Genomic DNA, 17,010 nt, shown 5'->3' on the forward strand with positions numbered 1-17,010 from the left:
TCGTCGTGTCTGTTCATTCTTGTCGTCGTGTCTGTCGTTGTGTTGGTTCATTCCTGTCGTTGTGTTGGTTCATTCCTGTCGTGGTGTTGGTTCATTCCTGTCGTCGTGTCTGTTCATTCCTGTCGTTGTGTTGGTTCATTCCTGTCGTTGTGTTGGTTCATTCCTGTCATCCTGTCTGTTGTTGTCTGTTCATTCCTGTCATAGTGTCTGTCAGTGTGTCTGTTCATTTCTGTCGCCGTGTCTCCCGTTGTGTCTGTTTATTCCTGTCGTTGTGTCTGTTGTTTTCTGTCCTCGTGTCTCCCGTTGTGTCTGTTTATTCCTGTCGTTGTGTTTGTGTTCATTTCTGACATGGTGTCTGTACTTGTGTCTCTTGTTATGTCTGTTCATTCCTGTTGTCGTGTCTGTCGTTGTGTTGGTTCATTCCTGTCGTCGTGTCTGTTCATTCCTGTCCTCGTGTCTGTCGTTGTGTTGGTTCATTCCTGTCGTGTCCGTTCATTCCTGTCGTCGTGTCTGTTAATTTCTGTCGTCATGTCTGTTCATTCCTGTTGTCGTGTCTGTCGTTGTGTTGGTTCATTCCTGTCATCGTGTCTGTTCATTCCTGTCGTCGTGTCTGTCGTCGTGTCTGTTCATTCCTGTCGTCGTGTCTGTCGTTGTGTTGGTTCATTCCTGTCGTTGTGTTGGTTCATTCCTGTCGTCGTGTCTGTTCATTCCTGTCGTTGTGTTGGTTCATTCCTGTCATCCTGTCTGTTGTTGTCTGTTTATTCCTGTCGTCATGTCTGTTGTTTTCTGTCCTCGTGTCTCCCGTTGTGTCTGTTTATTCCTGTCGTCATGTCTGTTGTTTTCTGTCCTCGTGTCTCCCGTTGTGTCTGTTTATTCCTGTCGTTGTGTCTGTTGTTGTGTTTGTGTTCATTTCTGACGTGGTGTCTGTCCTCGTGTCTGTGTTTGTCTGTCTTCATTTCTGACGTGGTGTCTGTCCTTGTGTCTCTTGTTATGTCTGTTCATTCCTGTCATCCTGTCTGCCGTTGTGTCTGACATTGTCTGTCCTCATGTCTGTGTTTGTGTCTGTCCTCATGTCTCTCATTGTGTCTGTCTTCATTTCTGACATGGTGTCTGTCGTTGTGTCTGTCCTGGGGTCAGGAGGATTATCAGCATGTGAGAGAACAAATGGAATAATCCAGAAGCTGGACAGGAAGGTGTTGCGGAGACGTGAGGACAGCTGACACACAGAATTAGCTCGCACTCACATTCACTCACGTACGGCGTGCTGCAGCTGAAGTTTGTCCTCGCCTCGCTGGACGGACACAGACGCAGCTGCCTGAGCTGCCTTCTCTCTCCGCACATCATTAAAATCAATGCACAGCCAGAATGGCACTCATCAGAGCGCCACCTTCTGTCCTGTCAAAAAACAAAAAATCATCTGGCTCCGCCCCCTTTTCAGTTTTTGTTCAATGGTCGACCCTTTGATCAGTTTATTTAAATAATCATCATCAGTATTCAGAAGCTGCCGGTCAGAAATCATCGCTGCAAAATAAATACATTAATAAGTTTCAGCTCCCTCCAAAGATTTTTTATTGAGTTCAGGTCTGGACACTGGCCAGGCCACTCCAGGACCTTGAAATGCTTCTTACGGAGCCCCTCCTTAGTTGTCCTGGCTGCGTGTTTGGGGTCATTGTCATGCTGAAGACCCAGCCATGACCCATCTTCAATGCTCTTACTGAGGGAAGGAGGTTGTTTGCCAAAATCTCACAATACATGACTTCATCCATCCTCCCTTCAATACAGTGCAGTCGTCCTGTCCCCTTTGCAGAAGAGCACCCCCAGAGTATGATGTTTCCACCCCCATGCTTCACGGTTGGGATGGTTTTCTTGGGGTTGTTCTCATCCTCTAAACATGGTAAGTGGAGGTGATTCCAAACAGCTCTATTCTGGTCTCATATGACCACATGACCTTCTCCCATGCCTCCTCTGGATCATCCAGATGGTCACTGGTGAACTTCAAACGGGCCTGGACATGTGCTGGCTTGAGCAGGGGGACCTTGCTGCCCTGCAGGATTTTAAACCATGACAGCATCATGTGTTACTAATGTAATCTTTGTGACTGTGGTCCCAGCTCTCTTCAGGTCATTGACCAGGTCCTCCTGTGTAGTTCTGAGCTTTCTCAGAATCATCCTTACCCCACAAAGTGAGATCTTGCATGGAATCCCAGACCGAGGGAAATTGACAGTCATCTTGTGTTTCTTCCACTTTCTAATAAATAATCATAACAGTTCTTGTCTTCTACCAAGCTGCTTGCCTGTTGTCCTGTAGTCCATCCCAGCCTTGTGCAGGTCTACAGTTTTGTCCCTGGTGTCCTTAGACAGCTCTTTGGTCTTGGCTATGGTGGACAGGTTGGAGTGTGATTGATTGAGTGTGTGAACAGGTGTCTTTTATACAGGTAACAAGTTCAAACAGGTGCAATTAATACAGGTAAAGAGTGCAGAATAAGAGGGCTTCTTAAAGAAAAATTAACAGGTCTGTGAGAGACAGAATTCTTGCTGATTGGTAGGTGTTCAAATACTTATTTGCAGCAGTAACATACAAATAAATTATTTAAAAAAAATCATACATTGTGATTTCCAGATTTTTTTTTTTTTAGATTATGTCTTTCACAGTGGACATGCACCTAAAATGAAATTTTCAGACCCCTTCATGATTTCTAAGTGGGAGAACTTGCAAAACCACAGGGTGTTCAAATACTTATTTTCCTCACTGTATATAGGAAGAGAACTGGTTTGTATTGTGACTTTCCTGCTGTGAGGCGAGAGCTCAAACCGTTGAGCCGCCAAACAGCAGCAAAATATTTTAATCTGCCTTTAATCTGGGAGATAATTTGATTTAAAGTACTTTTAATCTTTTTAAACGGTTTTTAAATCAGATATTTCCCATTTCAAACATAGTAAAAAAAAAAAACTCCAAAGTAAACAAAGGTGGCTAATTGAGACAATGGCCCATTTACATGCACATAAGAAGAGCAAGCAGAGATTTCTGACATCCGCCAATCCGGATCACCTCTAAAATTCAGTCAAGTCTTCCGTGGCATAATATCTACATGTCGCGGACATGAACAAGCAATGTTCTTCAGCATCTCACCATCTCATTTAGGTCCTTCACACTTTATTTTCAGTAAATGCTTCTGGGGAGCATTAGCATGACTAAAAGCCTTCAGCTTCCCCCCAGGCCCCCTAATTACAGCCCTCTTAACCCCCTGCCACTTTTTTTAACCCCCAGCATTTTTTTTATGTAGATGTAAATTAATATTCAGTTTTCAGCTAGTTGACAGTAGGGCTGCACAATATGGCAAAATTATCATATCTCAATATTGTCATATCAATATGATATACAATATGACAATGATTTGAAACAAAGTGCAGCAACACTGAAAATTAAACATTCTAAAACAAAACAGTAATAATACCACACTCATTTTGCACTCATCATAAGGTTAGTATTGGAACACTTGTAATTTCACACATTTTGTTTATGCCATTTTAAATACAAGAAATACAAAAAAATAAAGAATAAATATTTCTAAAATTATCTTACTCAAATTGAAAGCAAATCTCTAAAACTTGATATAAATTAATTAAAAATGTAAAAGCCAAGTTGGATGTGTTATGTGTCGACGCGGGTTGAGGAGCGGACCTGCGTCTGACGGAACCCAGTGCTAAAATAACCAGAAAGCGGTTTCAATAACAAAACAATTTATTTCTTCCACCCTTTGGTGCATAACAATGTGTACAAACTAAAACAGCGTCAGTCTGGTGGAGTGAAGGCTGGCACGCTCTCCAGCACCCAAAAGGATCGAGGCCCGGCGCTTCTGGACTCACTTTTACCGCCAAACACCCCCCAGGTGGACACGACAAACCAACTCTCTGCGAAGGATAGAAGAGGTGAGGTAAGTCAGCAGTTACAAGCAATATCCTTCAAAAGGCACACACTATCAGCAACACATTCAGGTCTGTATTTAAGCTTTATGTAAATGAGCAGCTTCTCACAACAGGTGGAGGATCAGTTGTCCGCACGCCACGGCAGTGAGAAGCGAGCTGCACAATTCTCATCACAATTCAAATATACTGCGTAACAAAATACCAAGTTACTATCAACAAGTAGTCAAACAATTATTCACCTCTGATGTGTGCTGACAGCATGTGTCCCTCACCCTTCTTCCTTCACAGGCACGATGTCAAACCCAGGGGCGGTCCTCAGCGTCTCACAAACGAACACCACAAGGTCGAGTTCCCGGCAGTTCTGCTTGAATCACACATGGCTTAAATGCAGAACGCCATCTAATTATCTGCTTCAGCTGAAAGTCTTTAAGGTTGCACGTGAGCACCATCCACAGGTGCTGCACATAACGTTGATGAGGGTGAAGGACTCTTCAGCCAGCACCTTCTCCACAGACAAATCAGTTTTCATACCACCTGGAGAGCAAAGAAAAGAAAAGAACACCAAAATGTCCAGCCACACCCCCCCAACACACAACAGGATGGGTTACATACGTAATGCTACACTTTAGTGTAATACCTGTGAATAATACTGCCAGTTTTATTCAGACAAGTCAGGGGATGGATACATGAACATTTCCAAGTCACTGAATATGTCTTGGACTTTATTTACATCAGTTATGAAGAAATACCAAAGTTTCTTTCACCAAAACATCAAATCAAATCAATTTCATTTATATTGCGCCAAATCACAACAATCAGTTGCCCCAAGGCGCTTTATATTGTAAGGCAAGACCATACAATAATTACAGAAAAACCCCAACTGTCAAAACTACCCCCTGTGAGCAAGCACTTGGCGACAGCGGGAAGGAAAAACTCCCTTTTAACAGGAAGAAACCTCCAGCAGAACCAGGCTCACAGGGGCAGTCTTCTGCTGGGACTGGTTGGGGCTGACGGAGAGAACCAGGAAAAAGACATGCTGTGGAGGGGAGCAGAGATCAATCACTAATGATTAAATGCAGAGTGGTGCATACAGAGCAAAAAGAGAAAGAAACACTCAGTGCATCATGGGAACCCCCCAGCAGAATTGGGAGCTGGTTCCACAGGAGAGGAGCCTGAAAGCTGAAGGCTCTGCCTCCCATTCTACTTTTACAAACCCTAGGAACTACAAGTAAGCCTGCAGTCTGAGAGCGAAGCGCTCTATTGGGGTGATATGGTACTATGAGGTCCCTAAGATAAGATGGGACCTGATTATTCAAAACCTTATAAGTAAGAAGAAGAATTTTAAATTCTATTCTAGAATTAACAGGAAGCCAATGAAGAGAGGCCAATATGGGTGAGATATGCTCTCTCCTTCTAGTCCCTGTCAGTACTCTAGCTGCAGCATTTTGAATTAACTGAAGGCTTTTCAGGGAACTTTTAGGACAACCTGATAATAATGAATTACAATAGTCCAGCCTAGAGGAAATAAATGCATGAATTAGTTTTTCAGCATCACTCTGAGACCTTTCTAATTTTAGAGATATTGCGCAAATGCAAAAAAGCAGTCCTACATATTTGTTTAATATGCACTTTGAATGACATATCCTGATCAAAAATGACTCCAAGATTTCTCACAGTATTACTAGAGGTCAGGGTAATGCCATCCAGAGTAAGGATCTGGTTAGACACCATGTTTATAAGATTTGTGGGGCCAAGTACAATAACTTCAGTTTTATCTGAGTTTAAAAGCAGGAAATTAGAGGTCATCCATGTCTTTATGTCCGTAAGACAATCCTGCAGTTTAGCTAATTGGTGTGTGTCCTCTGGCTTCATGGATAGATAAAGCTGAGTATAATCTGCGTAACAATGAAAATTTAAGCAATGCTGTCTAATAATACTGCCTAAGGGAAGCATGTAGAAAGTGAATAAAATTGGTCCTAGCACAGAACCTTGTGGAACTCCATAATTAACCTTAGTCTGTGAAGAAGATTCCCCATTTACATGAACAAATTGTAATCTATTAGATAAATATGATTCAAACCACCGCAGCGCAGTGCCTTTAATACCTATGGCATGCTCTAATCTCTGTAATAAAATTTTATGGTCAAATCTAGTCTTTCATCTCAGATGTACTTTCGGTCAAATTGTAGCTGAACTTTCAGGTCTCCTTTTTAAGAAAATCCTCCTCTACACCACTTCATCAGGAAACTGGATTTTATACTTTCAATTAATTTAGATCAAGTTGTAGGGATATGCTTTCAGTTTGAGTTTAAGGAAGATCATTTTAGATTTTTTTTTTTTTGTATTAGAAATGGCATTAAAAAAAATTAAAATGTGTGAAATACCAAGTGTTCCAATAGTTTTGAGAGCAACTGAGAAACACTCGGGCAGCATCTTACATCTCATGTAAGTAAACAGAACATGAATCAGCTGCTGTCTGCTCGTTTTATTCATCTAAAATCACAGAAGAAACACGTGTGTAAGGCAACCTGAATTAAAGGAGCAATGCCATCCATTTTTAACAACCTGGATCTCATTTCTGGCGTAAAATACAGTCGTTTACTCACCAATATAACTTTGGTGTTATTGGGAGTCCACAGTTTAGATGTTCAGGTTCAAAGGAGGCCCCCCTCAACCGTGAAAAGTAGGCACACGGGTGAAGAACCTTATCGGTCTCTCCGCTCTGGGATAGCACGGCTCCTATCCCTGAGTCAGAGGCGTCCACTTCAACCACAAACTGGCGGCTAGGGTGGGGCTGCACCAAAATTGGCGCAGTAGAGAACCATCGTTTCAACTCCTTGAACGCGGCTTCGCACCGATCCGACCAGGTGAAGGGGACTTTTGGAGAGGTCAGGGCTGTCAGGGGGCTAACTACCTGACTGTAGCCCTTAATGAACCTCCTATAGAAATTAGCTAAGCCGAGGAACTGTTGCAGCTTCCTACGGCTTGTTGGTTGGGGCCAATCTCTCACCGCCGCAACCTTGGCCGGATCAGGGGCGACGGAGTTAGAGGAGATGATAAACCCCAGGAAGGACAAAGACGTGCGGTGAAACTCGCACTTCTCGCCCTTCACAAACAGTCGGTTCTCTAATAACCGCTGCAGGACCTGACGTACATGCTGGACATGGGTCTCAGGATCCGGAGAAAAGATGAGAATATCGTCCAGATATACGAAGACGAATCGGTGCAGGAAGTCCCGCAAGACGTTGTTAACCATGGCTTGGAACGTCGCGGTGGCGTTGGTGAGGTTGAACGGCATGACCAGGTACTCAAAGTGATCTAACGGGGTGTTAAATGCCGTCTTCCATTCGTCTCTCTTCCGGATCCGAACCAGGTGATACGCATTTCTAAGATCCAGCTTAGTAAAGATTTTGGCTCCATGCAGGGGGGTGAACACGGAATCCAACAATGGCAACGGGTATGGGTTGCGAACCGTAATCTCATTCAGCCCCCTGTAATCAATGCATGGACGGAGTCCGCCATCTTTCTTGCCCACAAAAAAGAAACCTGCCCCCATCGGGGAGGTGGAGTTCCGGATCAGCCTGGCAGCTAATGAGTCCCGGATGTAGGTCTCCATTGATTCACGCTCAGGTCGTGAGAGGTTGTACAGCCTGCTGGACGGAACTCAGCGCCTGGAACCAAATCAATGGCACAATCGTACAGACGGTGCGGGGGAAGGGTGAGTGCCAGATCCTTGCTGAAGACGTCAGCAAGATCGTGGTACTCAACCGGCACTGCCGTCAGATTGGGAGGGACTTTGACCTCCTCCTTAGCCTGTAAATCGAGAGGAACCGAGGATCCTAAATACACCCGATGGCAGGTTTCGCTCCACTGAACCACCACCCCAGACGGCCAATCAATCCGGGGATTGTGCTTTAACATCCATGGGAAGCCCAAAATCACGCGGGAGGTAGAAGGAGTTACAAAAAACTCAATCTCCTCCCGATGGTTTCCAGACACCACCAGAGTTACTGGTTGTGTCTTGTGTGTGATTAAAGGGAGGAGGGTGCTATCTAGTGCCTGCACCTGCAATGGCGAAGGAAGCGCCACCAGAGGGAGCCCTACCTCCCTTGCCCATCTGCTGTCTAGCAAATTCCCTTCTGACCCCGTGTCCACCAGTGCTGGGGCTTGAAGGGTTAAATCCCCGCTCAGGATTGTAACTGGGAGTCGTGTGGCAATCTGTGTGTGTCTCACGTGAATGTTTTGACCCCCCCTTAGCCCAGTCTCTGAGGGCGGTTGTTGTTGTGGCCGTTTGGGGCAGTTTTCCTGTGTGTGCTCCTTTGAGCTGCAGAGAAAACACTCCCCGCGGATCAGCCTCCTCATTTTGGCCCTGTGCGTTTCCCTAACAACGTCAGCAGGGGGAGCTGTTGCCCCACAGAGCGCTGCGGCTGTGGAGCGTGGGGAGGACGGCCCCTTTTCGAACCCGGAAGGGAGAGGGACGGCGCGTATCCGGCCACGTCCTTCGCCTCGCTCCCGACGGCGTTCCTCCAACCGATTGTCTAACCGTATAACGAGATCGATAAACCCATCTAAATCCCGCGGTTCCTCCTTAGCAACCAGATGCTCCTTCAGGACTAACGACAGTCCGTTTATGAAGGCGGCGCGGAGCGCAACGTTATTCCAGCCGGACCTCGCAGCCACGATACGGAAGTCGACTGCATAAGCGGCTGCACACCGGCGCCCCTGTCGCATTGACAGCAGCATTGTTGAAGCGGTCTCTCCTCTGTTAGGGTGATCAAACACTGTTCTGAACTCCCCCACAAACCCAGTGTATGCTGATAACAACCATGAGTTCTGTTCCCAGAGCACCATAGCCCAGGCGCGTGCCTTACCCCAAAGCAGAGCAATCACATAAGCTATTTTACTAGCATCTGACGCGTACATGACGGGACGTTGTGCGAAGACGAGCGAACACTGCATGAGAAAGTCCGCGCACGTCTCCACACAACCTCCGTACGGCTCAGGAGGGCTTATGTATGCTTCAGCGGATGGTGGGAGGGGTTGTTGAACCACCACTGGAACGTTCATATCCTGCACAGGGTCGGCAGGAGCAGAAGCTGCAGCAGCGCCCTGAGCGCTCGCCGCCACCTGCGCGGAGAGAGCCTCCACCCTGCGGTTCAGGAGGATGTTTTGCTCAGGCCACGAAGTGGGCTGCCTTGGAGAACCAGTCCACTATCGTGAGAATGGTGGTGTTGCCCTGGGACGGCGGGAGGCCCGTGACAAAGTCCAGGCCGATGTGGGACCAGGGGCGGTGAGGCACCGGTAGGGGCTGGAGGAGTCCTGAGGTCCTCTTGTGGTCAGCCTTGCCCCTGGCACAGGTGGTACAGGCCTGGACGTATTTCCGGACGTCGGCCTCCATAGACGCCCACCAGAAGCGCTGCTGGACTACCGCCATGGTCCTGCGCACCCCGGGATGACAGGAGAGCTTGGAACCATGGCAGAAGTCCAAAACGACAGCTCTGGCTTCCGGTGGGACGTATAGCTTGTTCTTCGGGCCGGTCCCCGGGTCCGGGTTCCATGTCAGGGCCTCCCGGACGGTCTTCTCCACGTCCCAGGTGAGGGTGGCCACGACAGTGGACTCAGGGATGATGGTCTCTGTGGGGTCTGACAACTCAGCCTTGGCCTCCTCTTCATGCACCCGGGACAGGGCATCCGATCGTTGGTTCTTGGTCCCGGGGCGGTATGTAATCCAGAAGTCAAAGCGCCCGAAGAACAGTGACCAGCGGGCTTGCCTGGGGTTCAACCGCTTGGCGGTCCGGATGTACTCCAGGTTCCGATGGTCCATGAAAGGTACCGTCACTCCCTCCAACAGGTGTCTCCACTCTTCAAGAGCCTCCTTCACCGCCAGGAGTTCCCGATTGCTGACGTCATAATTCCTCTCAGCCGGGGTCAACCTGCGGGAAAAATAGGCACAAGGGTGGAGGACCTTATCGGACTCCCCGCTCTGGGACAGCACGGCTCCTATCCCTGAGTCAGAGGCATCCACCTCCACTGTGAACTGGCGAGTAGGATCAGGCTGCACCAGAACTGGTGCAGACGAAAACCGGCGCTTCAACTCCCTAAACGCGGCTTCGCACCAATCCGACCAGGTGAAGGGGACCTTAGTGGAGGTCAAGGCTGTCAGGGGGCTCACTACCTGACTGTAGCCCTTAATGAACCTCCTGTAGAAATTCGCAAAGCCGAGGAACTGTTGCAGTTTCCTACGGTTTGTTGGTTGGGGCCACTCTCTCACCGCCGCAACCTTGGCCGGATCAGGGGCGATGGAGTTGGAGGAGATTATGAACCCCAGGACGGACAAAGAAGAGCGGTGAAACTCGCACTTCTCGCCCTTCACAAACAGCCGGTTCTCCAACCGCTGTAGGACCTGACGTACATGCTTGACATGGGTCTCAGGATCCGGAGAAAAGATGAGTATATCGTCTAGATACACGAAGACAAACCGATGCAGGAAGTCCTGCAAGACGTCATTAACCAACGCTTGGAACGTCGCGGGCGCATTGGTGAGGCCGAACGGCATGACCAGGTACTCAAAGTGACCTAACGGGGTGTTAAATGCCGTCTTCCACTCGTCTCCCTCCCGGATCCGAACCAGGTGATAAGCATTCCTAAGATCCAATTTAGTAAAAATTTGGGCTCCATGCAAGGGCGTAAACACTGAATCCAACAGAGGTAACGGGTATCGGTTGCGAACCATGATCTCGTTCAGCCCTCTGTAATCAATGCATGGACGGAGTCCGCCGTCCTTCTTACCCACAAAAAAGAAACCAGCACCCATCGGGGAGGTGGAGTTCCGGATCAACCCGGCAGCTAACGAGTCCCGGATGTAGGTCTCCATTGATTCGCGTTCCGGACGTGAGAGGTTGTACAGCCTGCTGGACGGGTACTCAGCGCCCGGTATCAAATCAATGGCAGAATCGTACGGACGGTGTGGGGGCAGCATGAGTGCCAGATCCTTGCTGAAGACGTCAGCAAGGTCATGGTACTCGGCTGGCACCGCCGCCAGATTGGGGGGGACTAAAATCTCCTCCTTAGCTGTCACACCGGGTGGAACCGAGGATCCTAAACACTCCCGGTGGCAGGTTTCGCTTGACTGAACCACAACCCCAGACGGCCAATCAATCCGGGGATTGTGTTTCAACACCCATGGAAAACCCAAAATCACTCGGGAGGTAGAAAGTGTTACATAAAACAATCTCCTCCCTGTGATTCCCAGAAACAACCAAAGTCACTGGCTGTGTCTGGTGTGTGATTAGTGGAAGAAGGGTGCCATCTAGTGCCCGCACCGACAATGGTGACGGTAAGGCCACTAGAGGGAGCCCAACCTCCTTTGCCCATCTGCTGTCCAGCAGATTCCCCTCCGACCCCGTGTCCACCAGTGCTGGGGCGTGAAGGGTTAGATCCCCACTCAGGATCGTGACTGGGATACGTGCAGATTTTCGGGGTTTCCCCGCATGGGTATTGTGACCCACCCTTAGCCCAGTCTCTAAGGACGAGTGCTGCTGTTTTGACCGTTTGGGGCACTCTCTCTGTATGTGCTCGGTTAAGCTGCAGAGAAAACACTCTCCACGGATCAGCCTCCTTTGTCTCTGATCTGATCGTTTTTTGGCCCTGCTCGTTTCCATAGCAACGTCAGCAGGGGGAGCTGTCGTCACGTGGAGAGCCCTGGCTGTGGAGCGTGGGGAAGTCGGCTCCCTTTCGGACCCGGGAGGAAGAGGGACAGCTTGTGCCTGACCACGCCCTTCGTCTCGCTCCCATCGGTGTTCTGTTAATCGGTTGTCTAACCGTATAACCAGGTCGATAAGCCCGTCTAAATCCCGCGGCTCATCCTTCGCCACCAGGTGCTCCTTAAGGACCAGAGACAGTCCGTTTACAAAGGCGGCGTGGAGCGCAACAGCATTCCAGCCGGCTCGCGCTGCCGAGATGCGGAAGTCGACTGCATACTTTGCTGCGCTCCGACACCCCTGTCGTATCGACAGCAGCATGCTTGAAGCAGTCTCGCCTCTATGAGGGTGGTCGAACACCTGTCGGAACTCCCTCACAAACTCAGTGTAAATCGTTAGGAGCCGTGAATTCTGCTCCCAGAGCACCGTAGCCCAGGCGCGTGCCTCTCCTCGAAGCAGATTTATAACGTAAGCCACCCGGCTAGCGTCTGACGCGTACATGACGGGACACTGTGAAAAGACGAGCGAGCACTGCATCAAAAAGTCCGCGCACGTCTCCACACAGCCTCCGTACGGCTGCGGAGGGCTTATGTATGCTTCAGGGGAAGGTGGGGGGGGTTCGTTGAACGACCAGCGGAATGTCTGTCTCTAGCATTCGGTCAGCAGTTAAGATGTGCTGCAGCTCACCTAACACGCCTCCTGCTGGCGCCTGTGCACCTCGCTCTTCCATTGGCTGTTCAAGCACTGGTTGACGCCCCTCGGGATCCATGACGCTGGCCGAGAAATCCTGTTGGGAAAGTGTCGTGACACGGACCCACAACAGGGGGCGTTAATGAACGGACAATGGATAAGCCAAAAAGTAACAATTTAATGTTGTGAAGCGCACAACAAAGTACAGACAATAACAATAGTGCGGAATGTCAATCATACACAAGGTGGCGTGTGGCAGGCTCGAAGATAGAAGACGTCTGGTGATAGAAGAGCCGGAACCCACACAGCTTCCACCACCAACGGATCTGAATAACACCGGAGCCGCCAAGCCCTGCGCCCCAGGTGGCCACTGTCTTCAGCAGTCAGACCTGGTACTGCTGGCAGAGAACAGAAACAGTTTGATGAGTGTGAGTATGCACACTCAGTAATCCCACAGTCTGTGTTCAGTTAGGAGGGAGAACCTCCACCTCCAATCACACACTCGTACAGCTCCTGTGAAACCACTTATCTGGTTTGGGGTGGGAGGCGAAGCCGTCGCAGTCCACACCAAACGCCAATTCAACAGATACAGAACACGTCACAGGAAAACGGCTGCAAATGAGATCAGACTATTAGTCACAGTTAAGCTTAGCAGAGAAATTACCTGTATGGTAGATGATTTCTTGGCAGGGAGGTGGAGTTGCAGTCCGGCTTTTATGGAGGTTGACGTAGATGAGTGACAGCTGGTGGTGATGATGACAGCTGTCACTCCACTGGTTCGGGCGCCCTCTCGTGCTTGAAGCCCGCACTTCAAGCAGGGCGCCATCTGGTGGTGGTGGGCCAGCAGTACCTCCTCTTCAGCGGCCCACACAACAATCTCGTTATAATCGTTCAGACGAGCTGCGCTCTGACGCGGTGCGCTGACGCAATCACTCGCACTCACATGCAGTGTTTTGGAATTGTTTGTGTAATGTTCACGTGAAGTTCACGCAATGAATGTGTGTAATGTTTGCGCACTTGCACGAAGCTGCGCACAGTTTACAATGAGTTTGAGACGGGTTTACTCTTGTGCATGGCAGAGTGCGTACAAGTGCGCGGATCAAAGTCGTGTCAGGCAGCCTTAACAGTAATCTGATTATCACAGTCATGTAAACGTGGCCAGTGATGGAGTTTATTTAACACCATTTTGAATGGAACCACGTGGATTCACTGCAGTGTTAATTTAGCACTAATCTGGTTTTGTAGCCGTTTAACGTTTTTTTAATGTGACAATGCTAACAATCAGTAGTGATGGCTTGTGATTGGGTCATCACAGGTCAAGGGTCACCACACAGTGCAAAGTATTTGATAGGATTAGTTGTGATTCGTTAGGCAGACGACCTTTGACACCGATTGAAATTCGTGCTAAGGAGGCTGGTCCTCCAATCAGGACCTCAAATCTGTGAGTGACACTGATCCAGGGTCAGAGGTCAGAGGTGAACTCTGCTCAGGAAAAAGTGTTCCAGTGAAGTCTGAGTGTAAACCGGATCACCTGGAAAGGATTCCACCGAAGATCCGATTTAAATTAATCTGAGGTTGTCAGTTAAATCCCGTCGACGGGATCCTGAGTGTTGAGTTTGTTAGCATAGATGTTGTTCCAGACGATAATGAAGCCTCTTGGTCTGCGACCTGAAAAGCTGCCAGGTCATCAGAATCTTAGCCTCTGATTGGCTGAGGTGTTTACTGTTGTGTGACTATTAATACTGCGCCCGTAACAACACTGGAATGTGTTTGATTGATGTGAAATGAAGACGCTGATGTGACAGCGACAAAATGCCAACTGAGACCAGACACCAGATCTCCAACAACGCAACACTAACGCCTTCATAAACATATTGCTGCACACACACAGAGAAACACATATACATAAAAACTTACACACAGAAACACAGAGACAGACACACACAAAAACAAACACACAATAAGAGAAACACACACACAGAGAAACACATATACACAAAAACTTACACACACACAGAGAAACACATATACACAAAAACTTACACACAGAAACACAGAGACACACACACACACAAAAACTCACACGGAAACACAGACACACACAAAAACAAACACAATAAGAGAAACACACACAGAGAAACACATATACACAAAAACTTACACACACAAACACAGACACACACACACAAAAACTCACACGGAAACACAGACACACACAAAAACAAACACACAATAAGAGAAACACACACACAGAGAAACACATATACACAAAAACTTACAGAGACACACACACACACACAAAAACTCACACCACACGCAGAAACACACAAACACACAGAAACACAGACACACAAAAAGAGAAACACACAAAAACTCTCACAGAAACACAGAGACACACATATACACAAAAACTCACACCACACGCAGAAACACACAGAGAAACACACAGAAACACACACAAAAAGAGAAACACACAAAAACTCTCACAGAAACACAGAGACACACATATACACAAAAACTCACACCACACGCAGAAACACACAGAGAAACACACAAACACAGACACACAAAAAGAGAAACACACAAAAACTCTCACAGAAACACAGGGACACACACAAAAAGAGGAACACACAAAAACTCTCACAGAAACACAGGGACACACACAAAAAGAGAAACACACAAAAACTCTCACAGAAACACAGGGACACACACAAAAAGAGAAACACACACAAAAACTCACACAGACACACACACACACACACACACACAAAGAAACACAGAGACACGCACAGAAACAAGAGAAACACAAAGAGACACAGAAATACACACACAGAAACACAAACAAGAGAGACGCACAGAAACGAGAGACACACACACACACAGACAAAAATACAGAGAAACACACGTATACACACGCACAGAAAACAGACACAAAACACACAGACACACACACACACAGCCACAGAGACACACACACACAGAGACACACACACACAGAGACACACACACACAAACACACACAGCCAGAGACACACACACACACAGAGACACACACACAAACACACACAGCCAGAGACACACACACACAGAAACACACTCACACAAACCGAGAAACACACACAGAGAAACACAAACACAGAGACACGCACAGAAATAAGAGAAACACACACAGAGACACAGAAATACACACACACAAACACAAACACACGCACAGAAACGAGAAACACACAGAAATACACACACACACAGAAACACAAACACAAAGACACGCACAGAAACGAGAAACACACACAGAAATACACACACACACACACACACACAGAGAAACATAAACACAAAGACACGCACAGAAACGAGAAACACACAGAGACACAGAAATACACAAACACACAAACATACACACAGAGAAACCCACACACACACAGAGAAACCCACACAGAGACACACACACACAGAGAAACACACACACACACAGAGAAACCCACACAGAAACAGACACACACACACACACACACACACACACACACACACAGAGAAACACACACAGAAACAGACACACACACAGAGAAACCCACACAGAAACAGACACACACACACCTGAAACAAAAACTTGGTTTTGTCTCCGTCGCACAGTCTCGGTCTTTACAGTTCTGTTCCAACTTTCACAGATTTTCTCGCTGAAGGTCTTGGACAGAACTTGGACAGACGTTGGTCGTCGTCTGCGTGTTTGTTGTCATGCAGTGACGTCACACTGAGGTTCTCCAGAAGCACTGAGGCTCTGCTAACATGCTATGTCTTCGTCTCCATGACTACACGTGGTTCCCAAAGCTGACCTTTGACACGACGGAGGGAAACCCTCCAGAACAGAAACTGTTCCAGATGTCATCATGATGTCACGGTTGCAGCAATATCCTGGAAAAATGTTGTTTTTGAACTACATTTTGGGATGACTGATCTTTGACCCATCTGCTCCAGAATATTAAAACTCGTTTGTAGACAATCAGACAAGCCGGGACATCATAAACCCGTCAGTTATTAACTTGTTTAACGATGGCTCTGCGTGTCTCTGGATTCAGGACGAGGCTCTGAGCTGACGAACGTTCGGAAATGTCAACAATACTTCCAGGAATGTGCAATGACTTTTCACAATTCTAGAAGTCTTGAGAAGCAGAATTCTGATATGATCCGGTGTCGCCAACCGAACGGTCCCCCCTAAAAATCTGTCCGCCCTGCCTTCACTGCGCATGCGTCATTAGCCGCGTTTCACTGATTATCACATTGTTTCTGCTTCAAACTGCCTCCAGTCATCATCTGTCTCAGTGACAGATATCTGAAGCTTTTGTAACAATCATTTCTACATAAATTCAGCATTATTTCATCATAAAAAGCGGAGGAAGCAATTAGAGCGCTGCGGCTACACGAGCTGCTAGCTAATGCATTCACTGCACGTTGGTCATTTCAAAGTGCAACAGAGTATCACCTTAAAACTGACTTTAGAATGATTTAAGAGATTTTACTTTGTCATCTGATGGTTAATAATCACATTAATCCATTTGATCGCTTTGGGTGAAGAGACTTAGACGAGTGGCTGAGCTCCGAAATGACGCGTGCGCAATGAAGGCAGGGCGGACCGTTCGGTCTGCGACACCGGGTCTGGTTCCTGAACTTTCTTTTCTCGTACTGTGTGGTCCATG

Source organism: Thalassophryne amazonica, chromosome 5 (assembly GCF_902500255.1).
Source record: "Thalassophryne amazonica chromosome 5, fThaAma1.1, whole genome shotgun sequence".
Taxonomy (NCBI): Eukaryota; Metazoa; Chordata; class Actinopteri; order Batrachoidiformes; family Batrachoididae; genus Thalassophryne; species Thalassophryne amazonica.